Raw genomic sequence first — 25,112 nt, 5'->3', positions numbered from 1 at the left:
TGATGTTCTCTCAGTTTTAAACACTATCTCTGATCCTCACTGGGCCAACTCCTACTCATCTTTCAAATTTTAACCTAAGAACTCAAACCAGTTCTAGGAGCCCAAGTAACACAATTTCAAGACACCCATTCAGTAGCACTTGGTGCAATTTTCAGTAAATAGTTTTAGTGGAGTGGTTTGGCTTGATGCCTTTCTTCCCTAAGCAATTCTGAGCTGTGTCTGTGTCTCTCTTCCTCTCTGCCCGGCACGAGGCTTGGCATGCAATAGAAGCTCAATAAATATTTGCTGAGTCAATGAAAGAGACTGCCTTCAAAATGATGGTCCAGTAGTAAATACAGTGGAAAGTTTGTGTGATGTTGTGTATGAAAAGAAATTAACTGAACATTTTTTTATGATTCCAGATGCAACTTCTCTGACACAGTGTACTGAAAATTCACTTTCCCTCCCCTCTTCCCTCTCTACTACTTCTCTTTGGATTCATCATTGGGTGATACCCAAGATGCTTTTCTTCTCAAATAAAAATAGGCTTGTTTTATTATTTTTTCAATGTATTTTCTCAATCAAAAGGAGAGGAAAATGAACTAATGTGTCAAGTTCCATCCACAGTGTGTTTTGTCCTATGGTATTTCTAGGGCTTATGTTATGGTTGGGGCAGAGGGTGGAATATGCAGGTCATTCTACAGACTTGAGTTCAAACTCCAGTTCCCAGTTTATTAACTGTGTAACCAGAACGTGTGCTTGACTTTCTGAGTCAACTTACTCATCATCACAGTGATTCAGAGAAAACTTCTAATAAAATGACTTGCACGTAGTATGTGATCCATACTTTCCCCCTTTTTCCTGATGTTCTCAAAACTTGGAGGGGACTAACCTCACTTGTGAGATGAAATAATAGGAAAAATGCTCAGAGGTTCTCCACATATTCAAATAGTGTCCAGATCAAATTTTGTCTGTTTGCACTGAATATAAGGAAAATTTTCAAACTCCAGCTGAGATGAACATAAAATTGCATTTTCCCCATTTCTTTAGCAGTAAGTACTTTTCCAATATCACTACTTCCCTGAAAATAACTATCCTTCAGGAGAAGTAAAACAAAAATAGCATTTAAAAGCAATTAGGGATATTAGGAGAGAAGTGAAAAAAAAAGAATGGAAAATGAATAAGTCACTAATTATATCACATAGTGATTTGAAATTTCTTTAATTTTAATGAAGAAAGGTTCGAAGTAAATGAGAAGTTAAAATTTTATCTCTGCATCCTCTAGAGTGCTGGAAATGTGCCCATAAGTCCCCAATCAATATTCAATGGGAAAGAGTAAAAGCAAGTTATGTTTTTCTTTCATCTAAAGATTTAGACTGTGGCTCATTTCTGGACTTCCATTCATGCTCATATGACAAGTTTTTTTTTTCTTTTATGGAAGCTCAATGCATCATTCATCTTAATAGTCTTTTTTTCCTTTTTAATATTTGATAGTGAAGATTTAGGTGAAAAGGAAAAAAAGAGGCTGTCTAATCATTTATTACTGTCAAAATCAATCATTTTCCTTATGACCTAGACGACTTCCCCAACAGTAAGATCTCATAATGCAATCCTACCAGCCCATCCAAACACTTCAGTGAACTTCCACCAAACCTGAAAAATAAAATGCCCTTTATGAATAACTTAATAGTCAGAGATAAAGTGGTCTGGATTTCTCTCCTGAACTGCTGGGTCTAGCAGTTACCATCAGCTTCAACCTCCTTCGTATAATGAGAGAAGAACTGATTTAAACTTGAGAGCCTTGAGCCATTATAATGGTGAAGTCAGATTTCTCTATTTTTTATGCCATGCATCTCTAGTTCTGCTATATAACAGCAAGGGAACTCAGGAAAGGGACAGCTAATAAATGAAGGAATATTGTGAGATAATAACTACAATTCTCCTTAAAGGTCAGCTATAGATGAGGAAGTACAATGCTCCGTTAACACTGCTTGTCATTTTATGGCTGGACATCATTTCCTTATAGAAATGTAACCCCAGATGTCACTTTTCCTCTCTCTCACAGACACAAAAACCAGATTAACATCTGACAATGTACTAATCTTGAGAAATGCCTTGCCTTGTAATGGATTTTTTAAAAGGAAAAAAATATTCTGAATGAAGAAAAATGCTCCTTTTCAAGTTGCCAAAATTTATCTCACTTCTGTTTCCTTGGTTTTTCTCTGGTTGTCCAATCTCTGAAAAGCCTTTGTCATAAAACAGGGTTGAAACAATACCTGGCCCTGGCCTTTAGTATAAACAAAAGTCAAAGGGATATATTAAATGTCTCAATTTAACAATATATAGAGAGTATGATTAAATATCCTATAAATATCTTTGTTGTCTGAGTATTAATATATTGTTATTTATATTATTTAATAGAGCATATTAATACATTTGTACTTATATATGAATAAACTAATATAATTTATATCAAATGTATTTTATTATTATTAAACATTATGTTATTACTATTTCCTTTAGTATTGGGTAGTTAAATTATTTTCATTAAGTAAAACAATGCTCCTTGAATATTCTGGTATAGAATTTTGATGAATATCAATAATTATGTCTTGTTATGATTGTACTTTGACGATTACAGTCTGGCTTAGAGTAGATACCCAATAAATGTTTATATAGTCTTAATGACTTGTGGAAATAATACTTATTTTTAAGACAAGAGTAAAGAACGACTTGTGTCTTACTTGGTACAAAGACCACAAAGAACATAAGCCTTTACTTAGAATGCTTAGGCATACTTGAAATTTCCTAACCAATTGGTTTCTTTGGTGTACTTAGTCTGTGTTTTGGTCACAAACAGCTAGCCCCTCATTTTAAATATGTGGAAAAGAGAACCAGTAAAGTGAGGTGATCTGTTCAAAGCGCCTTAGTGAATTAAATGTCCTAGACAGGGCTGGAACCCAAGTTTCTTTCTCCCAGGCTAAGGGTCCTGACAGAATACCATACTGGCTCACTGGTAATTTTATGTGAATGTTAGAATACACTCTAGTCAGGTCCCAGGCATTTTGCCAAGTGACCACAATCCAAAGGTTTAGTTGACACCAGTGCCATTTCATTCCTCTATCTTTATCAGGTGCTATAAGAATGAAAGCAAAATATCAGTCTGCTATCACTGTGTAACAAACCAACCCAACATTAACAGCTAAAACAATAACTTACATTGAGCTCATGATTTTATGAGTTGGAAAGTTGAATGGGGTTCAAGTGAGTGGTTCCTCTGATCCCAGCTGCACTCACTTATGTTTCTATGAACTAGTTTTGCGTCAGCAGGGGTCTGGTTAGTTTCAGATGACTTCATCTGGGATGTCTTATCTCTATTCCACATGGTCTTCTATCCTTTACCAGGCTAGACAGGATCTGAAAACATAGTCACTTGGGCATAACTGGAAGAGAAAGAGCAGAGCATTCAGAGATGCTTCATAAATATTCATTAAAACCTCTAGTATTTTACAAAAATCTACTTACTGAAATTTCTAGAGCAAACTTTCTTGTATTGCACCCATCCCCCATTGACTCAATGGGAATTTAATTACGTAAGGCTGACTCTTTCTACTTTGTTTTGTTTTGCAGAACACTTTAAGGAATATTGACTCTCAAAGACCTATTTCCTTGGGCTCTGAGTAACTTAAGGATAAGCTTGAAGAATTTATGTCCTTCATTTATGCTCAGTGCTTAAGTCAAACTATATTTATATATTATTAATCCTCAGTACAAAGACTTTCCTGACAATATTTACAATAGCCAACACATGGAAGCAACCTAAATGTGCACCAACAGATGACAGGATAAAGAAATTGTGTGGGATGTATACACACATACCATGGAATACTACTAGGCCATAAAAAGAATGAAATAATGCCATTTGCAGTAACATGGATGGACCTAGAGATTTCATACTAAGTGAAGTAAGTCAGATGAAGAAAGACAAATATCCTATGGTATTTATACGTGGAATCTAAAAAATGACACAAATGAACTTCTTTACAAAACAGAACAGACACACACACATAGAAAACAAACTTACGGTTATCAAAGGGGAAAGAGGGAGGGAAAAATTAGGAGTTTGGGATCAGCAGATACAAACCACTATATATATAGATAAACAACAAGGTCCTATTGTATAGCACAGGGAACTATATTCAATAGCTTGTAATACATGTAACAAAAAAAGAATATACATATATTTGTATAACTGAATCACTATGCTGTATACCAGAAACTAAACCACTGTGAATCAACTATACTTCAATAAAAAAAAAAAAACGGCTTGCTTGAAATATCTGTTAAACTACTTTAGTGATTATCAAATCTCATAGTAAAAGGAGTAAATCTAGATGTGGAGAAAATATTGTCTTAAACTGTCAAAATTATCTATTCTGAAGTTTGCTATTGTTGTTTTCAAACTGAGGCAGAAATTAAAGTTTTCACATTTCTTGGAATCACCAGTCCTATCTCCCTTCATTCACTCCTTTTAAAATGACTATACATGTTACAAAGATATGGCTTATGAGTAAATATGCAGATATTTGGCAGAATGATTAGACAAATGCATGTGTCCAACTGAGTTAAATGGTCTTCTAAATTCATGTTACTTAGGTATTATGAATATCTTGTTTAAAATAACATTGATGTCAACTTTTCCAGGACCCTGGAAGCAAACCCAAATGCTCAGAAAACCAAACAGAAGGAATAAAAGTAAATAATCCACTGTGATGTCTTTTTTTAAACTCAAAATTTCCAAACACCCACACAGCAGCGTTGTTTTGGATTGAATGTCACACGTCATAAGTTTTTCAATTAATGTTAGCAAAATATTTCTATCTACTTTAAATGTCTTGGCCACTTGTTCTGAATATAAAATAAACCACTAAAGGTATTAGCTAATTGCTTCCTTGTTCAGTGTGGCATGAAAAATTTAAAACCCAAAATATTTTCTCCTCTATAAATTACTGAATAGAAAAGTTCAGACAGTGCTGTTATTTTGGTTCATTTGAAAGCTGATAGATAGGGACTGGGTTTGTTTTTTTCTTGTAAACAGCTAAAGAAAATAGCAGGTTTATAGTTGACAGCGCACGGATCTAAGTTTAAATATTTGTTATAGTCATAAAGACAAGAAGCAAGGGAATGCTTTCTGTCTTGTAACTTCTTTTTTCACTTGTGAGATTTACTGCAAAATCTATAAAACAGCTGATATTTCCTCAAGCTTTGCTTTCATTATGTGTGCAATATCATTACATTTTCCCCCTATTAGATACAAAACCATGCTACACCTCTCCAATACAATGAAAAAAGAAATATAGTAATACTGAACTTAGATTTTGGGTTCCCAAGATTAGCATATTTCAGAGAATTAACCAAATCTACTATCTCAATAAGATGCCAACGTCCTTAGCAATGTACATGGTGAGCATATTAAGAAGGATGAATCTGGAGAAAATGTGGCTCTAAAAATTTAGAGTTTGGGATACTGAAACAACTCTGAAGGAGAGAACAGGAAAGAGGCAACCCCTCATGAAAATATCTATATATCTCTTTATCTATCTTTTATAAAAGGGTGGGAGGGAATTCCACGTATGGCCACAATGTAATTACAGAAGACGGATTTACCCTACAACCTTAAACAACTAGAAAACTGGACAAAATATATTCATCAACTGTTCTCAGACACTGGACAATAAGCATAAGAGACTACGATACCCGGGAGAAGAAAAATAAGATGAGTTCTACAATTGCTGCAGGCTATTGTGTGGCCTGAATGCAGTTTCCAGGCTAATGCAGAGAGATAGAACCCAGTCAGAACCCTGCAATCCCATTTTATAGAAGAGCCAGAGATGAGTGTTTATAGAAGTTGAAGGAACTAGAATTAACAGGGCAGAGTACTGGAAAAGAGAGAACTTCCCAGAGAACTCTCTGTATACACAGACAGTCCCCGCAAGTCTTCAGCTGAGTACTGATCTCTGTATACTTGAGAAGAAACTAGCTGAGGCTAGAAATGAACCACTGGAAAGAAGGAAGCAGATCAATTTTCAGAGTTCACTGTGTAAATAACTTGTACTTCTCCCAAGTCAGACAGCAAAGGCTTCCTATCATAGGGGGCATGTCAGGAAGAGGCGTCAGAAGGTGGAGCCTTATTTTTGGAGCTCAGTTAGTCTCAGACTAAAACCTAACCTAGATCGTCCCTAAAAGATCTTTAAAGTCTCAAAAGGATCAAACTGAACACCAGTAACTTCAATGTCTGCCAAGACAAACGTTAAATACTATTGAAAAGAAAAAACACAATCCAACATGCAACATTGTGGAATTCACAATATCCAGCATCCAATGAAAAAAATTAGGAGGTATGCAGAAAAGCAGGTTATTACACCCCATACTAGGAAAAATATGAGTCAATAGACACACAGCCAGAAATGACAGAGAAAATGAAATTATTAGATAAGGATGCTAAAACTGCTTTTATCAAATGTGCTCCATGTGTTTTGTTCAGTGTGGAAGGTAGAGGGAAACATAAGTATGATGAGAAAAATGGGAAGTATTTTTAAGAGACCCACTTGCAATATCTAAAGATAAAAAATACAATATATGAAATAAAAAATATACTAGATGAGATTAATAACAGATTAGATACTGTAAAAGAGGGAAAAAATCAGCATACTTGAAAATACTGCAATAGAAACCCTTTTCTTAAAATTAAGCATAAAGATAAAATAGACTAGAAGAGCGTCAGTGACCAATAGGACAAAATCAAGCACTCCAACATACGTGCAATTGGAATGTCAGGAAGCAAAGAGATAAAGGAAAGACAGAAAAAAATGACCAAATATTTCAAACAACATCAGCAAAACCCAAAAAGAAAACACAAAGACAATCATGTCAAGAACAGCAAAATCAAATTGTCAAATACCATGATAAAGAGAAAAACTTTAAAAACATTAAGAAATAAAAGCCAGGGGAAATAAAATATTTTTTAATAAAAACCATAGATCTTGAGTATTTATCAGAAGATTTGGAAGAGTCATCACAGTTGTCTTTTCGTTTTCAAATAAATAAAAATAAATCAGTAAAAATTCTTGAAACAAACGAAGGGTAGCAGATTATGCCACTCCAGACTATGCCACTTTGGCATAAGGGTTATTCTGAGCTAAAGGCAATTGAGAACAAGCAAGTAAAGAAAAACTCTCTGTCCTCCCCTTTTTGCCCAAAAGCAGAATATAAATTTACAAGGTAGCCCTCCTTCTCTCTCCACCAAGAATAATAATGGTAAATCCTTGGAGACATCACTAGAGGAATCTACATAACACACTTTATTAGCTAGTGTTTATCTCTGCCTTTAGAAGCCTTAAATTGCTTTCCTCTGTCCTGTCATTTCTCCAAAAATTACCACTGTTTGTTAAAGACGCTTCATAAGCCGTAATTCTAAGCCAGCACACTGAGTTACTCATTTTTCTGTGGGTATCTCCCATGTATACATGAGATATACATATTAATAAACTTCTGTCTGTTTTTCTCATCTTAATCTGTCTTTTATTATAGGAATCTCAGCCAAGAACTCAGAAGGGTAAAGGGAAAATTATTTTTCCTCCCTTATATATATTTGGCAAGGTGAGGGAAATTATAGGGAAGACAGAGAAAACATTTGGAAAGTGATGAGTGGGATTAGGAGAAGGTAAATACTGTAGCGTTTATTTTCTAGTTCCCAGTATTACAGCATAGCTGTAAGATTTCAGAGGTCAAAATTTCCGTAAAGGTTACCTCTGCCCTTGATTTACAGAGAAAGAAAGGTGGTAACAAAGAAGGAAGCTCAGTTCCTTCTGAAGATAATTTTTCTTTTCATGGTCTCCTACTCTACAAGAATAATCTGAGTTTTCTCAATCGAGTATTTATACAAACAAATAAAAAGCCTTGATCTCACCTCACATACACTTAAAAACTGGTAGGAAGGGTACAGCCTAGGAAAGTGGTAGGTAAAATATACACTCACAAAGCACAACAGATCAGAATACATAGCAGAATGAACAAATATTAAAGATAAGATGCTGAACTTAATGAGGTCAATAACACAATTCCTTTTCTGTAAATTACACACAGTAAAACAAGAAAGCATTGTGTCAGGACACATACAAACAAATATAGGGTAAACATATAGAATGTTTGAGGAGAGGAGAACAGAACTGATCTAAGGTGTTAAATATGAATAATTGGGAAAAGAAAACAACAAACAGGCTTCGTACAGACAAATGATATTGTGATGATATTGTGCCTTGAGCTGAGGTGTGTGATTAACTCACTGCTCTCCACCTTTTGTGAACACAAAAGAAAGAAAGAAAAAGAGGGGGAGGGGGACCCTAATGCAGAGGGTAAAATCACAGAGGTGAAAAGTGTCAACAGCCTTATGAACATCAAATGCACAAGGCAGTGTGTTTTGTTTCATTTTTTAACATCCCTTTGCAAACTGGCTCTGCGATCCAGCAGTGAAAAATGAATGAGGAACTGTGAATAAAATGCCATGTTATAAAAATAAAGCTCAATTTTACCTCTACTTTGATCTCTGGGGCAGGGTCACGATGTGAAGAGAAACATAATTTTGTCATTTGTCCAGAGCAAGCCTTTGTGAAATACCCACATTTAAAATTGGAAGGGAACTCAGGTCATTTAGCTCAATCGTCTCAATTTAAAACCACAGAAAGAGCGGGCCGTAGTTCTTAAATGACTTGCCTAAGGCACACGGTAGATGAGTAGTTATTGCACTGGGACCCCCATTTTCTGCCCCAGGTCCATGAGGTTCCTGTATTTGCTCCCACTGGGATCACTGCCCCCTTGAAGAGTATATCAGACTTGGGGGAGAACCATGGTGGCAAAACACTCAGAGACCCAGGTAAAATTACATCTCCACGAACCTGAAGACTTTTAGCATGGGTTTTTCCAGGTGATTGACTTGGGTTGCTTTTATTAAAAACACACCTTCAATTTCAACATTTACTAATGAAATGTTGTTTCTCTGAAAGACTGCTAATATCTCTTTTTGGCCTGGATAAATAACTTGAAGAAAAAAATGCAGTTACACTCACTTGAATAAAATGGTTCTCATTTAGAACTCCAGGTTATTATCTGTGCCCAGAGATGAACATGGAAGTGTTCATGGAAGATTATGCCTCATCAGTTCTTATCCCAGAGCTGTAACCTGGAAATTGTGCTTTTTGATGGTTTTCTTATTATATGTCACTTTCCCCTAAAACTTCAATATTAACGATAATGATAATTATACTAATTCAGTCATTAAGGGTTCTGTTAATTTAGGTCTATATAGTGAAGATTTTAAAGTTACCATTTAAAAATGTTTATTATAACTAATAGAATATATTCATATATATATACACATATATATGTGAATATATATATGTACTTGTAGAAAGTGTATACATGGAAAGAGATGCTGTGTTGCCTCCACCAGCATCTGTTCCATCTCTTCCCCATTGTAGTAACCACAGAACTTACATGGGATTGACCTAATTTCTCCTCCACAGTTGCCTCTGAAGTAAACAGAGCACCATAATGCTTCTTTTGCCATCCTGACTAACCCTGGGATGGGCAGCAACATCCAATCAACCTGTTCCATTCAGTCCTGAGTGCTTCTCTGACCCATGTCTGCCTCTGGTTGGTCAAATCAGATGAAAAACAAAACTCTTTTTTTATGGTCAAGGCTAAGCTAAAATGCCTTGTTTGCTGTGCCTCATGCATGGCCAACAACCGCGGCTGGCATCAAGCTTCACGAAGCAAGCCATCCTAAGGATGAGGATACGTACAGGAGAGGAGGCAGAGCTGGGAAAATCTTAGAGGAAAAGAACTGGCGCCCTGATGTAACTATACCAGAAAGCCACTCTACTCTTGAGACTACTTTTTAAACTAATTTGAATTGGTTTTGTGGTTATGTCCAACTGAAAACACGTGAAGTGAGACAACTTGTAATTTTACTATTCAGACAGACTCGCTGTTAGCAATTTGGTTTAGAGATTCTCAGTCTTTCATGTGTGTGTTTGTGTGTTTGAGTTAAAATATCATAAAATAAAGTTGGGAATTAATAATACATACAGTTTTGTAGGCTGTTATTTTAAAGATGACATGAATATATTTACATGTTATTAAATTTCAACCACAGCACTTTTAATGACTTCACACTACTACATTATATGTTTGTGTCTTAATTTATTAAATCAAGACTTTATGTTTGGACACTTAAGTTGCTATCAATTTCTTGCTGTCTAAACAGCAGTACAATGAACAACTTCCCAGCTATATTCTCTGTCATATGTGTGCTTACTACACTTGAATAAATGCCAAGAAATGTGACAATTATAGGGTCAAATAAGTCTGAGGATTTCTATTTGTATTGCCTTGTCCTCTAAAAATGCAATTTCACCCTCAAAAAAATGTGTAACAGGGCTCATTTCAATATTCCCTCCATAATAGAATTCTTGGTAGTAAAATAATGATACTAACTTCTTCAAAGGCGTGAAAACAATCATTTCACACATATTACATATTATAATCAATATTATTGATATTAATAATAAAATAGCTAATAAAATAATCATTATTTAAGCGACTTATTTTGTGCTAGGCTCCTTTAAGACTTTCCCAATTTAATCCTCATAATGTTCCTGAGAGTTAGATATTATTAACCTCATTTTAAATAGGAAGAAACAGACTTAGGGTACACATAAGTTTCCTGAGATAGCATAGCTAATAAATTGCAAAACAACTCAATCTTACTATTGCTCAACGTAACAATATTTGGAGAGCAGTAGAATTCAAAAGATGCCTACAGAAGTCCAATCTGGATTAAAAAATATGATGACCATAAATTTTGTCATGGTTCACTTCTGATATATTCACATTGTCATAGTATCCCATTCCAGATTAACATTTATGTAGCAGTTTTCAATTCATTTAAATTTTATTAAAATACTTGCATTAAAGTAAACCAGAATAATTATAGGAAATCATAATTTTTATACCTGCAGCCATCTAGTAATGTGTGAGTCACATGTACAGTTTACACAGTTCTCACTTTAACACATAGCTAAAATATGAAAGAGACCACAGATAACACATCTCTCTTTCCCAAACCCCTTCCTGACAAAACACAACACTCCTTTCAAGGAAAGCATACTCAGCATTCTCTGATAAAACAAAGTGTGCTCAGACACAAGCAGTAAGAGTCAGATGGTGGTGATAAGTGTTCGACGTCCCTAATAGGAATTTGGTACGCCGGACGGTTGTTCTGCAGGTCTTGCTTGGACACCCCAGGAGGGTAGGTGGGAAACATGGTGACCATAGGTTAGGTGTACATGACGTGTGTGCTGGAAAGAGAGGCTGATCAGTCCAACTCTAGAAACCTGTGTTACAGTCGTTCTGTCATGCAATATTAAACATTATAAATCAAAGACTATTTTGTTTAGCAAGGCTTCCTGAGTTTAAAATAAGCCCTTTTGGAAGCAATGAGCTAAAAAAAAAAGAAAGAAAAAAATTTTTTAATGAAAAAGACTAAATTTCATTCTTCAAGGAAGTTGATGACAACTTGCTTAGCTTGCACAACGTTTCTCAACATTTTCTCTCCATCACAGGAAGAATGGTGATTTTCATCAACCCCATCTAAACATGAAGACATGAATCTGCAGAAGAAACAGCAGCAACTACTTCCAAAGTTAACAGTAACTTTAAGAAAAATGTGCTCCAGACAACAAGGTAAAGGAGGCAGCTGCAGAAGGTGATCATGTCACCTTGTGATGCATGGCTTTTCATTTAGGTCAAGTACCTCTTTGTTTGAATTCATTTTGCTAATTTTTAATTCCAAGATTGTTTATACACAAATGAAACGTGGATCAACTGCTGTAACTAGTTAGCTCCATTAGCAGTACATCCACTTTGTAAATAGTTCAATCATGTAAATTTTATTTCAGTGTCTCAGATGCTTCAGAAAGTAATCAGTTAAATCTGGTAAGAGTTTTTTAAATCCAATTTATGAATCCTACATAAAACTTTTCAAAATTCATCCTGTTGAAGGTGAAAGATCAGATGTTGATGATTTAAAAAATATAGTTAAAAAGCTCAACATTGAAGATAAAACTATCTTTGTAATATAAACACAAATCCTGCTGGAGCAGTCATGACAAAAACAGCGCTTTTACTAATTCAACTGTGGCCAATTATAGTTCCATAAAATAATAACTGAAAAAAAAATCTTTATCCCATACATGCTTTTCTTATGTGACTTTGACATTCCTCCCATGAAGTGGTTGGAGTCCATGTCCCTTGCCTTTTATTTGGGCAAACATTTGTGAATGTTCTATTGGTGTATGGCAGGTGTCATTATGTGACTTCCAAATCCTGGTGATCAAAATGCCATGCACTTCTTCCAGCTCCCAACTGACACCACCCTTGTCATCTAGCTGCCATGCAGGAGACAAATCCAAAGAAGATCATTCAAGAAGACCATTTAATGAGGTGACATGCAGATGTTCCAGACAACAGCTCAACTGAGGTCTTAGTTGACAGTCAGCTTCATGCACTGAATATGTGAGTGAAGACTCCTCCAGCTAATTCCACCCTCCAGCTGTTTGACCTAGATATTGTGGAGCAGAGACAAGCCATCCCTGCTATGCCCTGTCCAAATTCTTGACACAGAGAATCTGTGAGCATAGCAATGTTGTGCCTTTACGCTGTGAAGTGTCTGGGGGCTATGCAGTAGCAGCTATTCCGTACCTTAGGAAATTGACAAAAAAAGAAATATATTTGGAATTGATTATAGTGCATGTATAATTCAAGGTAGCTTTTGCACAAGTTGTGATATTGTACAAATTTAAACAGATGCTATAGTTGTCCAAAATTTACAGATATTTTATGCATAATATTTTAGATTAGATGAAATATAAAAGTTTGTGAGTGAGCAGAAATATATAAAAACTGTTTAATGTAGTGGTACATACTTTCTCTCTTGGCTACTCAGCAACAATTTATTTATTTATTTTTTTGGTAAGAGCAGAGATCTTTAACACGAGATCTACCCTTTTAACAGATTCTTAAGTATGCAAATTTTTAAGTTAAGTATTCTTAAGCACAGTGTGATAGCAGATCTCTAGAACTTAATCATTTTGCATAACTGAAACTTTATACCCACTGAACAGCAATTTTCTATTTCTTCCTCTCCCAGTCCTGGGCAGCTACCACTCTACTGTTTCTATGAGTCTGACTAGTCTGACTAGTTTCAGTATTTGTCCTTCTGTGACTGTCTAAGAATAATGCTCTCCAGGTTCATACACATTGTCATATTAGGCAAGATTTCCATTTTCTTTCCCCTAAGGCTGAAAAATATTCCTTATTATTTTCTTTATCTATTCATCCATTGATGGACACTTAGGTTGTTCCCAAATCTCAGCTAATGGTGAATAATGAATACCATGAATGAACATGAAGTGCTAATACCTCTTCAAGATCTTGATTTCAATTCTTTTGGATATATATTCAAAAGTGGGATTGCTGGATCATACAGTAGTTCTATTTTTAATTTTTTGAAGAATCTCCATACTGTTTTCTATAGTAGCTGCACCATTATACATGTCCACCAACAATGCATAAGGGTTTCAATTTCTCCACATCTGAGTCAGCACTTCTTTTCTTTGGGTTTTTTGTTTTGTTGTCTTTTGATAATAGCCATTCTAACAGATGTGAAGTGATACCTGATTGTGGCTTTGATTTGCATTTCCCTGATGATTAGTGACATTAAGCACCTCTTCAAGTAACAACTGGCCATTTTATGCCTTCTTTGGAGAAATGTCTGTTCAAGTCTTTTGCCTATTTTTAAAATCAAATTATTATTATTATTATTAGTGTTGTTGTTGTTTTTGTTGGTTATTATTACTGCTACTGAATTGTAGGAGTGCCTGATATAGTTTGAATATTAAGCCCTTATCAGATACATGGTTTCCAGATAGTTTCTCCCATTCTATAGTTTGGTTTTTCATTCTGTTGATTGTTTCTTTTGTTGTGTAGAAGCTTTTAGTTTAATGTAGTTCCACTTGTCCATTTTTGCTTTTGCTACTTGTACTTTCAGTGTCATATCCAAGAAATAACTGCCTTTATCAATGCTATAAAGATTTTTGTCCTGTTTTCTTCTAGAAGTCTTACAGTCCCAGGCCTTACTTTTATTTCTTTAAATACGTTTTGAGTCAATTTCTGTGTATGGTGTAAGGGTCCATTTTCATTTATTTATATGGGAATATCCAGTTTTCACAAAACCATTTGTTGCAGAGACTAGCTTCCTGTTCTATATTCTTGTCACCCTTATCAAAGATCAACTGATTATACATGCATGGATTCTCTATTCTGTTCTCCTTTTTAATGTGGGTTCCATGCTGTTTTAATTACTGTGGCTTTGTAATATACTTTGAAATTGGCAAGTGTGATGTCTCCAGTTTTGTTCTTTCTCAGGATTGCTTTGGCTATTTAGGGCTTACTGTGATTCCATATGAATTTTAGGGTTGTTTTTGCTATTTCTGCAAAATGCCATTGGGATTTTTATAGGGATTACATTGAATCTGGAGATTGCTTTGGGTAAGTATAGACATTTTTGCAATATTAAATTAGAAGGTTGAGATTCCAATCTATGAACATAGGATATATTTCCATTTATCTATGTCTTCTTTAATTTCTTTTTATCAACATTATATAGTTTTCAATGGACAAGTCTTCCACCTCCTTGGTTAAATTCATTCCTATGTATTAAATCTTTTTGATGCTAGTGTAAATGAGATTATTTTCTTAATTTCACTTGCAAACAAAGTAATTTTACATCCTCTTTTCTGGTTTAGATGCTTGTTATTTCTTTTTATTACCTAATTGCTCTGGCTGGAACTTCTAGTTCCCATTGACTGGAAGTGGTGAGAATGAGTTTCCTTGCATGGAAAACTGATCTCAGTGGAAAATCTTTCAGTTTTTCACTGTTGAGTATACTGTTAGCTGTGGGTTTCTCATACATGGCCTATTATGTTGAATTAAATTCCTTCTGACCTAAATTTTTTTTAGAGTTTTTATTGTGAAACAGTGTTGAATTTTGTCAAATGCTTTATCTGAATCTATAGAGATGATCATGTGATTTTTTTTATCCTTTGTCTTGTTAATGTGGTCTATTAGACCACATTGACTTCTGTATGTTGAACTGTCCAGGGATAAACCCCATTTGGTCATGGTGTATGATCCTATTAAGAACTACTTTTGAAGTGAGCCTAAGTGATATATAGAGTGAATTTTTTTATAAAAGAGTTTTCTAAATTTAGGTTGTCTTTTGTTGAGAATCACTTTTATATCTTTAATCAAAGTATTTAAGTGAAACACACACACAATAGTTTTTAAAGCTTTAACAAATTGTAAATACTGAAAATCAAGCTTGCTTCCAAACAGGAAGATATTGAAATCTATCTCAAAGCAAAAGATGAATCTTAAGATTAACAAGTTTGTAACTAGTAACTACAAATTAAATTTTTACAGATTTGTAACTACAAATTAAATTTTTAAATTCTTTTTTTTCTTTCTCACTCAGCCTTTTATTCTTTTTTTTTTTTTACATTTTTTATTGATTCATAATCATTTTACAGTGTTGTGTCAAATTCCAGTGTTCAACACAATTTTTCAGTTAATTTTTAAATTCTATAATTGAACTTTGGAATATTTTAAATTTGAGGAAAGTTTTGTATAGAGATTCTACTCTTGTTGAAAGCATTTATGTTCTGAATCAGCATGGAATCGAAATCGACAATTCTATATTTTACTTTAAAAATAATTCTCCAAGCAAAATACTTGAAATGGAGTAACAAAAGACAGCACTTGTAAAATATTTGTGTGGCCACATTTCTACATTTCAAAACAAAACAAAAGTTTAGTGATACTATTTTCCATTTAGCAGACTTTGATCTTATTTTACCAGGTATATTAGATGACAAATCAGTTAAAGACGTCAATATCAAATATATTAATGACAAAATGCAACCACGAGGATGACTGCAGTCAATTTAATTTTTAAAATAAGATTGCATTAAAAGAAACTTATTCCTTAGAAAAATACTAATATATATTAGAAATACACAATACTAAAAGTGTACTTAAATTGCCAGAACATTTACTATAAAAATTGTTTCTTATTTTAACGTTCATATTATTCACAATAAAACTTTTATTTTGCTTCAATATATATCAGTATGTTATTTTACTTTTTATAAATAATTTTGTTATAAAATAATTTATTTTGTTATAAATTAATTTTAATGACTTTTACATCTCCTAACATAAAAATATCAATTTGTTAGTCAATAAATATTCTATATATACATATAAAAAACAAAGAAGGTGCTAAACTTTTATACACATTTTATAGATGTATATATATGCATTTGTTTTTGTTTTAGATTCCACAGATAAGTTAGATCACACTATAATTGTCTTTCTCTGTCTGACTTTTTTCACTTAGCATAATGCCTTCAAGATCCATCTATGTTGTTGCAAATGGTAGGATTTCCTTGTTTTTTATAGTTAAATTATATTCCATTGTATATACAGACCAAAACTTCTTTATCCACTCATCCACTGATAGATACTTAGGTGGTTTCCATGTCTTGGCTACTGTAAATGCTGCTATGGAAACGGGGATGCAGATCTCTTTTAGAGTTAGTGTTTTCACTACCTTTCAGACTGTGGTTACCAGAGGTGGGGTCTGGAGGGAGGAGGAATTAGAGGGAGGTGATCAAATGGTACACACTTCCAGTTATAAGACAGATAAGGACTGGGAATGTAATGCAGAACATGAAGACTATAGCTTACACTGCCGTAAGACACATAAGAAAATTGCTAATAGAGTAAATCCTAAGAATTCTCACCGCAAGAAGAAAATTTTTGCCTTCACCCTTTTTTTTAATAGTATCTATATGAAAAAATGGATGCTAGCTGAAGCTACTGTGATAATCATTTCACAATATATGTAAATCAAACCACCATGCTATAAGCCTGAAACTTGTACAGTGATGTATACTGATTATTCTCAATAAAACTGTAAAAAATGAGTGATATGCAACATTCCTCTCTCTCTCTCTCTGTCCATATATATATATATACACACACATACACACACATACATATTTATAACTGTATTATTTTTAGTATTCCCTTGATTTCAGAAGCCTCCTACTTTGGTCAATAAGTTATTTGACCGCTCTAATAAAAAGAGATCATTTCCAGTAATTGTTCAAAACTAAACAGTCTGCTTTCATTGCTGATCTGTAAAGTGGGTATAATTCTCATAAGAGGGTAAGCCTTGGGAATCAAATCTACTTCTGGATCAGTAAACAGAGTTGAGAAAATAAACGGATCTACGGCAGTTCCCCAGCCCTGCAGACTGCAGGTCGAATCAGAAAGCTGACAGGGGAATTTGTTTTTTAAGCAGCAACATCGCACAGGGCAGGGAACGTGTTCAACTGCTCAGCGGCAGATACGTCTATAGTCGAATTGGTGGGTGGTGACTGCTCCTTCCCTACTCTCCTGCTCTTACCCTAATGACTCCCCCATCTGCTTCTTACCCATGGGCTTCCAAACAGCACTGCAAGTGTTCTAGAAACTCCATTATGCTGGCAGAATCAAATGACAGGAGCTGGGTATTTTCTGAAATAGGCCAAACATTTCAGCCGTGGTCAGCCCTCAAAATTTAGAAAGGACTTTTCATTTTTCTTCTACCTACTGTACCAAATTAGGGGCCTTGTAATTTAAATGATGCTCCTTACAAACTTCCTTATTTAAAACTTCACAAAGTCAGGCTGCCCATGGAGCAGAGCGACTGTAATGAGCTAGCATCTGCTAAAGTTAGGGCAATAATGATTTCAAGGTCATGGGCTGGCAGACTGCTGAAGGAGAAACGACTGGCAAGAATCAAAGGTGCAGAAGAAGAAAATGTATTCCAGGGATTTGTTGAAATTGTGCCACTACTAGGAGTTGCTCAAGTAGGTTTGAGAGTAAAATTAGCAGGGCTGTGATTCAGTGCTGCTTTGTGAATGACTATTTGTCTTTCCTTGTTACTTCCTTAGTCAGAGTCGCTAAAGAAATATCCACATCTCACTGGGTATATACTGACGAAGCCCTCATGCCATTAATCCAGGGGAGAGCAATCATATGTAACAATTTTCATGTTGTCATACATTTCTGAGTGCCTAGTTATGAGCCAGATGCCCTTTGAGGCGCTGGGGATGCAGCAGAGAACAAAACAAGCAAAACTCTACTCTCTAGGGTTCGTGTTACGGTTGACACTGGGCAGACACCTGAAACAAAGGGAATTTGGAAGGGAATCATCGGGAAAGAAATCTGACAAAGGGACCACACTGGTGTGCAGTAGCCATGGCCTGTGAGCAGTATTCGAGGAAGGCTGAGAGGCAGAAAGGCGTACCATTTGCCCTGGAGTGGACTTAAGGGAAACAAGAGAGGTAGAAAGTAACGGAGAGATTTACCAGGTACCAGACCATCACGAAACACAGAATTCTAGTATCTGTTGGGCTAATACTTAAAAATACGAAAGTTAATATATGAAAGTATTGCTAAAGCCCTCATTGCAAGGGTGAACTCAGTACTCCAGGTGTTCTGCACACTTTCAGTATGCATATGGCACCCAGCCTTTCCTGACTGTCTACTCTCCCTGGCCCTTAAACAGAGCTGCCTTCCAGCATCCTCAGAAGTCGGCCAGGACTTTCTACCTCCTAGCCATTCAGCTCCTGTTGTCCTAGCTCACATAGCAGGCCACCAGCTATGGGCTCCTTTCTCTCTGAAGAATCCCTATGGACCCCGATTTTAGCTTTACAAACACAACCTTACAACTGTTTTTGATTTCATCCTGCCCACCCTCATCTCAGTCCTAAAAACTTCTATACCTGCTCTTGTCTGTCTCCACCACCACCTCCCCCACAAACATACACTCACCCCAACACACATCAGTTTGCTCCAATAAAATGATGACTAAAACTGCTTATTGAAAGATTCAAATCATGAATCTTAATGGCCACATTGTAGACAGAATGCTACTGACATAAGTTCTTAATCGATCTTTCTTAATGACCTACAGCAACATCTGAAAAACTCAGTGAAATCAAACATCACCTGGACGAGGTTAGCATGTGTTCGTTTCCATTTGACTGTTCATAATTGAAAGAAGTTCTTCGAAGATATTCTTATTTCTATTCCCATGACAACAAAAGCATATTAAATGGTTTTGGGTGCTCGTGTTAGAGTAATGAAAAATAATCTTACACATCATCTCCACTCACCCTTTTTCCCCCTCAAAATATTTTCTGATTACAAAGCTCTCGCAAAAACCCTATCACAGGAAAGTAGCCAAAGTCCTGCACCTGAAAACAGATACAATATTTTTATATGATGTTTAAGTCCCCTCTGTATCAAAAATAAGTGGACAGCAATCCTCTAGAAGTGATAACAGTGCAGCAATTAAAATCAAGACAACTAGATGTGATTTAGGAAGCTTTCTATCCAAGCAGAGGAAAACATGAGTGAGCTGGCAAGTTCACACAGAAAATCATGGATTGAATTTCCAAAAGCCCAGGCCTCAGTTCTTTCCAGAAGCTGTTAAGAGTCCAGCATCTGCTTCTTTAAAGTTATTAATAAATACATCAAGTGACACTGTTCCTATCTCAACTCAGAGCATCTTGGCAATTAAACTTCCTCCACTCAAACAGAGCACATTCCTTTCTGGGAGTTTAATCAGTCTGAATTTTTGACAAGATGTTGCTTTTTCACTATCTGTTATTTATTTCCATAATAACTTATTTATGGGAGACCTAATCAAGAGCTGAACAAAACAACAAGAAAGGAAAAAGGAAATTAAGTTAAAATATTATTACCCACAATTTTATTAAACTATTCTTTCCTAAAAGTTTTCATAGGTTAGAAAAACCACAAGGTTCAGCAAATCCTATGTGGTTTAACTTTATCAGATTACTTATTTTGAGGATTATAGTGTTGGAATTTTAAATGATCATGCTAATGTTTCTTGATTAAATCTCCTCATCATTTTTAAAAGGCTTAAATGAAGAGCCTCGGTCTACAATGCCTAAAATCTTTTTAAAAAAGAAACGTTTTCATGGACAAGGCGGTAAATAAACAAGTAAGTAACTCTCAAATATTCCTATATTAACACAGTTTCTTCAAAAATCTAAAACACAAGTAGCTCTCTCAATTGGCCAGTATTTTTCAGAAGTTAATTGTTCAGAAGAACCAGCTAAAACTGCTGGGAGAGTCTGCATTAGAAATTTGGGTGGCAGCACCGCTTTTAATTTACAATTGAGATGAATGCATGTGAAGTCTCTCATACCATGTAAAACCAGGAGACTGGACAACCGAGTTAAATGGCCCTTAATTTTAAATCTCATCATTCCTCCTCTCCCCATCTTAGTCTGTCACTTTGACCACGCCTTCTCTGCTATTTCCAAATGACTACAGGACATTTTGACTCAGATGTTTCAGTAGTATCTTAAAACTCAATACTTCTCACATTGAACCCTTCTTTTCCCCACAGCCTGCTCTTTCTTGTATGCTCCCTATTTCTGCTGGTGGGGTTGTCAAATCATTTTCAATTTTGTCTCTGTAACATCTTATAGATTCCTTTTCTTTTATGTCATTCCACTCCTCTATCATTGCTTATATCTTTTTCAGTATTCCCAAAGTATTAGAATTGCCTTCTGCTAAGCATTTTCCTGTCTTTCCTGATCTATTTGGTCCATTTAACACCCAGAAGGATTGCTAATTATTCTACATCTTTTAATGAACTCTTCATTTTCCTAAGGACAAAATTCTAACTTTATTCAAAGTCTCTCTTACATTATGAAACAGGTGGATGGAGGCTCCATCATTGCAAACACTCAGGAACACGGGAGGGGAAAGAAAATACAACCTAGGCAACCTGGGCACTGCGTAAGGGCACATCTCACGGCCACGCCCAAGTTCAAGGGAGTGGGGGGTGCACCCAGCCATGTGCCTGGAAGGACGGTACTGAAGATGAGCACAGAGCTGCAGCTCACACACTTTGACGGCCAGAAATTGTCTCCAGAGCCACTACAGGAGACTCACAGTTTAACTTCGGGTAGTTCTTTACCACTATCGATAAGGATTTTGCTCCTGTTGCAAAGAGTATCATTTCTGCTATTCTGCTAATGTGGCTCTATTATAACAAATTGGGAGAGCCCTTAATAAACAAGAGACCTTATAACAGATCTGTAATTTGGAAGAAAAACAGCATCAACTAGCTAAGTACTTAATAGTTCACAATTATATGATGCTTAGTATGTGCAAGATACAAGACTGTGCATTTATTAACCTATTTAATTCCCCAAAGAGGACAAGTATTATTAACATTTTACAGAGAAGAAAATAAAGTCACAGATAAGCCAAATGACTCACCCAGGCTCACAGAGCAACTGTGTAACAGAGTAGGGATCAAAACCAGGAAGTCTGATTCCAGAGCCAGCCCTTTAAACTAAGGCAATGCACTGCTTCATTGGAAATGATTGAGCAAGTATATTTTCATGATTTATTAAGTTCATTATATGATCTGCTTCCAAGAAAGAAAAAAATGTATATGTAAAAATCAAAAGTGGAAATAAGGGCTCATTAGTCTCCTTCAAATGCAGAGATATTGAGTTCTAAATACCTTTATCCAAGAAATCTAATTATTCAATTCTTTGAGGCTGTGCTTTGCAGCTAACACATCCTGGCATGTGAACCAGGCTGAAGTCCTCATCAAACGCAGATAACACATGGAGTTTTTAGAGTCTTGGGAACCAAATGGTTAATGACTACCCTTAATATTTCATTCAGGTGAAAACCTTTTCTCCAAGCAAATGACATAGGTATCTAGGATCTCAGAGTCCTTAGCCAAATGCCTGAGTAAATTCAAAATTATTTCTTGGAAGAAAAAAAGTCTACCCACCGACACCCTGGCAGCCCTTCCTCCAGATCGGAGTTGAATGGTCCTTTGTTAAGATCAGAGCATGAGCCAGGTTTCTGAATCTTCCAATGAGAATGCTAGGCTTTCTGCCTGCAAGCCACAGACATAAAACCTATGGATGGCACCTTAATTAACAACACGGAATATCTGCACTGCAGGACTCCTGAGAGGATCCAGCCAAGAACTTACTACAGCCCAGCATTTGCAAAGAGCTCATTTGACACATTCTAAAGGACAGAGTGGCTGCCCACCCCTCTAGGTTCCTCACGTCCCATCCTTATGCTCGAGTGGCTCAAGAGATAATAATTTTTGTTGCATTTACTACCTTGAATTTTTTTCCCAAAAGCATTTTAAACACTGTTAAATTAAAGTCTAGATTTATGAATCTAGTTTTTATAGATGCCTCATAGAAAACACTCACTAATTCACGTCTCTCCAGCTCCTATTAATTTGTTGGCAAAGACTTCACATTGTACAGGAATCCTTGTATATAGATCCATAGGAAATGTTACTTTCAGAAAAAAATTAACTTTTCTATACATTATCCAGTGCTATATAACAAATCATCATAAAATTATCAAAATAACATATATTTATGATCTCTCAGTGTCTGCATTTCATGAATCCAGCTTTAGGTTAGCAGGGTCCTCTGCTTCACAGTCTCTTAAGAAGCTCTAATCAAGGTGCTGTCAGGGCTAAGTTCTTATCTGAAGTTCAATGGGGGAAGGAGTTTCAAAGTTTGCTTACATGGCTGTCTGGTGGGATGTGGTTCCTGAGGATTGCTGGACTCCCTTGCTGGATACTGGCTGGAAGCTGCCCTAAGGTTCTTGTGATGCGGCTCTCCCCACGTGATAGTTTACTTCACTGAAACCAGCAAGAAAGAGAGCCTGCTAGCCCACAAGTCAGCAGTCACAAATTTATGTACCGTAATTATGGAAGGGACATCCCATCACCTTTGCTGTAGTCTACCAGTTAGAAGCAAATTACCAGCCCAGGTCCCGCTCAAGCAGAGGCAATCTTAAGAGTCTGTGTGTCATACTTCACTAGATGAATTTTGACACATATCATTATTGTCCTTTAAATTTTGATAAATAAACTTCTGAGTTTCAGTTGTAATAATTAATTCATCCAAGTTTTCCAATTTATTTTTGTCTTACCACTAAATGTTTTCTAATCTTCCTTTAAATTTTAAATTTCCATTTGCTTTAACTGTTTTTAATACTTCGCTACTGCTAGGAAACAAATATTTTTTGGAGCAAGGTACAGTAAATACTAAGAAATTAATAATAGATGGTCACTTGGTATCTTAGTCTGAGCAGCTATAACAAAATACCACAGACTGCGTAGCTTATAAACAACAAAAATTCATTTCTCACAGTTTTGGAGACTGGACATCGGAGAAGAGGGTGCTGGTATGATAGAGTGGGGGCTTTCTTCCTGGCTGCAGACTTCTCGTTGTATCCTCCCATGGTGGGAGGGACTAGGGAGCTCTGTGGCATCTCATTTAAAATAGCGTTAATTCTAGTCATGAGGGTGGAGCCCTCCCAAAGGCTCCACCTTCTAACAGTATCACTTTGGGCATTAAGTGTTGGGTGTGAATTCTCACGGGACATAAACATTCAGACCACTGCACCTGCTACTTAGATCAAGGTGTTAATAATACATTAAGGTACTAGTACCTCACTTCAACAACATATTCAAGAAAGTGTAAACAAGCAAGATTTCTGAAGAACATATCCCCTTTTTATCCCCTCTAATCAGTGGGCAATGATCAAATATTCTCTCAAGGCTAGATGTGAAAAAAAAAAACTGACGGAGTTTGAGTGTTGAATATCATGTTAAAGAATATTATGGTAATCACGTTTTGGAGAAAAGGATAACCTATTCAATAACACGTAATCAGTACAAATCCTTCCCTGATGTTATAACACAGGTTTTGAAGTCATAAGTGAATTTAAATTTAACTTAATGATTTTGCCATTTCACTTGCCTTATTTACCTTTAATTGCAGTTGTAAAGTAATTCAGCGCTTACATCTTTATGCCTTGTAGTCTATGCTCAATTTTATGCATTACTGAAAGAACTCTGTTTACCAATCAAGACAACTAATGTAAAGCACGCCTCAGTTCCAACACGGGGTAACAGTCATAAACAATTTTAATGATAACAGCAGAAATGTTTAAAATATTTGAAGTTATTTGTCTTGCCTGAACAATATGCCGAATTAGTAAAAAAAAAGAAATAATTTACATTTTAGTAATTAGGCTTCTCTAATGTCTTTCATTCTTTAGTCCAGTTATAACCTGATGAATTGAAAATACATGATGTCAGTGCCTTTCAACACAACGAATATTTTCTGGCACAAACAAAACTTTAGTTTCCACGGATGGCAGTTATAAGCTTCTAGTTGTTCAGTATCTGAGCAACAAGAAAAAGGAAAAAAACCCCCCTTTTTCAGCTGCTGGCTTTTTAATATGAAACATAAAGGGAAACCAATGAACGCAGCACTGATGCGTGATTGCTTTCCCCGGGAGCCTGATGCGGCCTAACTGCTCTAGCACAAAGGAACATCCTTTCAAGATAATGCTACTGGCAGGTTCATGCAGAAAGGACAAGGAGGTTCAAATGGAAGTAATGCTCTCATGACTTTTATTTGTTTATATTTTTTAAATTGACGTCTAGTCAGTTTCAGTGTGTCCATTTCTGGCATCCAGCACAATGTCCCAGTCATGCATATACATACATATATTTGTTTTCATATTCTTTTTCAGTAAAGGTTACTACAAGATACTGAATATAGTTTCCTGTACTACACAGAAGATACCTGCTTTTTTAAATCTATTTTTATATATATAGTGGCTAACATTTGCAAATCTCAAACTCCAAAATTTACCCCTTTCCACTCCCTTTTCCCCAGTAGCCATAAGATTGTTTACTATGTCTGCGAGTCTGTTTCTGTTTTATAGATGAGTTCATTACAGTCCTCTTTTTTCTTCTTCTTCTTTTTTTTTTTTAATTCCACGTATGAGTGATA

General features: G+C 35.6%; 1 long non-coding RNA gene across 3 annotated transcripts in view; it reads right to left on the bottom strand.

Moving 5' to 3' along the window:
- The window catches only part of LOC140698766 (uncharacterized), a 472,809-nt gene that overhangs the window by 104,602 nt on the left and 343,095 nt on the right, over positions 1-25,112 (bottom strand). For all 3 annotated transcript variants that reach the window (XR_012076682.1, XR_012076681.1, XR_012076683.1), the window contains one exon: positions 3,199-3,422. This is a non-coding gene — a long non-coding RNA (uncharacterized lncRNA). The remainder of the gene's footprint in view (positions 1-3,198; positions 3,423-25,112) is intronic.

Source organism: Vicugna pacos, chromosome 10 (genome assembly GCF_048564905.1).
Source record: "Vicugna pacos chromosome 10, VicPac4, whole genome shotgun sequence".
Taxonomy (NCBI): Eukaryota; Metazoa; Chordata; class Mammalia; order Artiodactyla; family Camelidae; genus Vicugna; species Vicugna pacos.
Note: the sequence above shows the minus strand (reverse complement) of the source record. Positions and strands in the feature narration are given on the sequence as shown.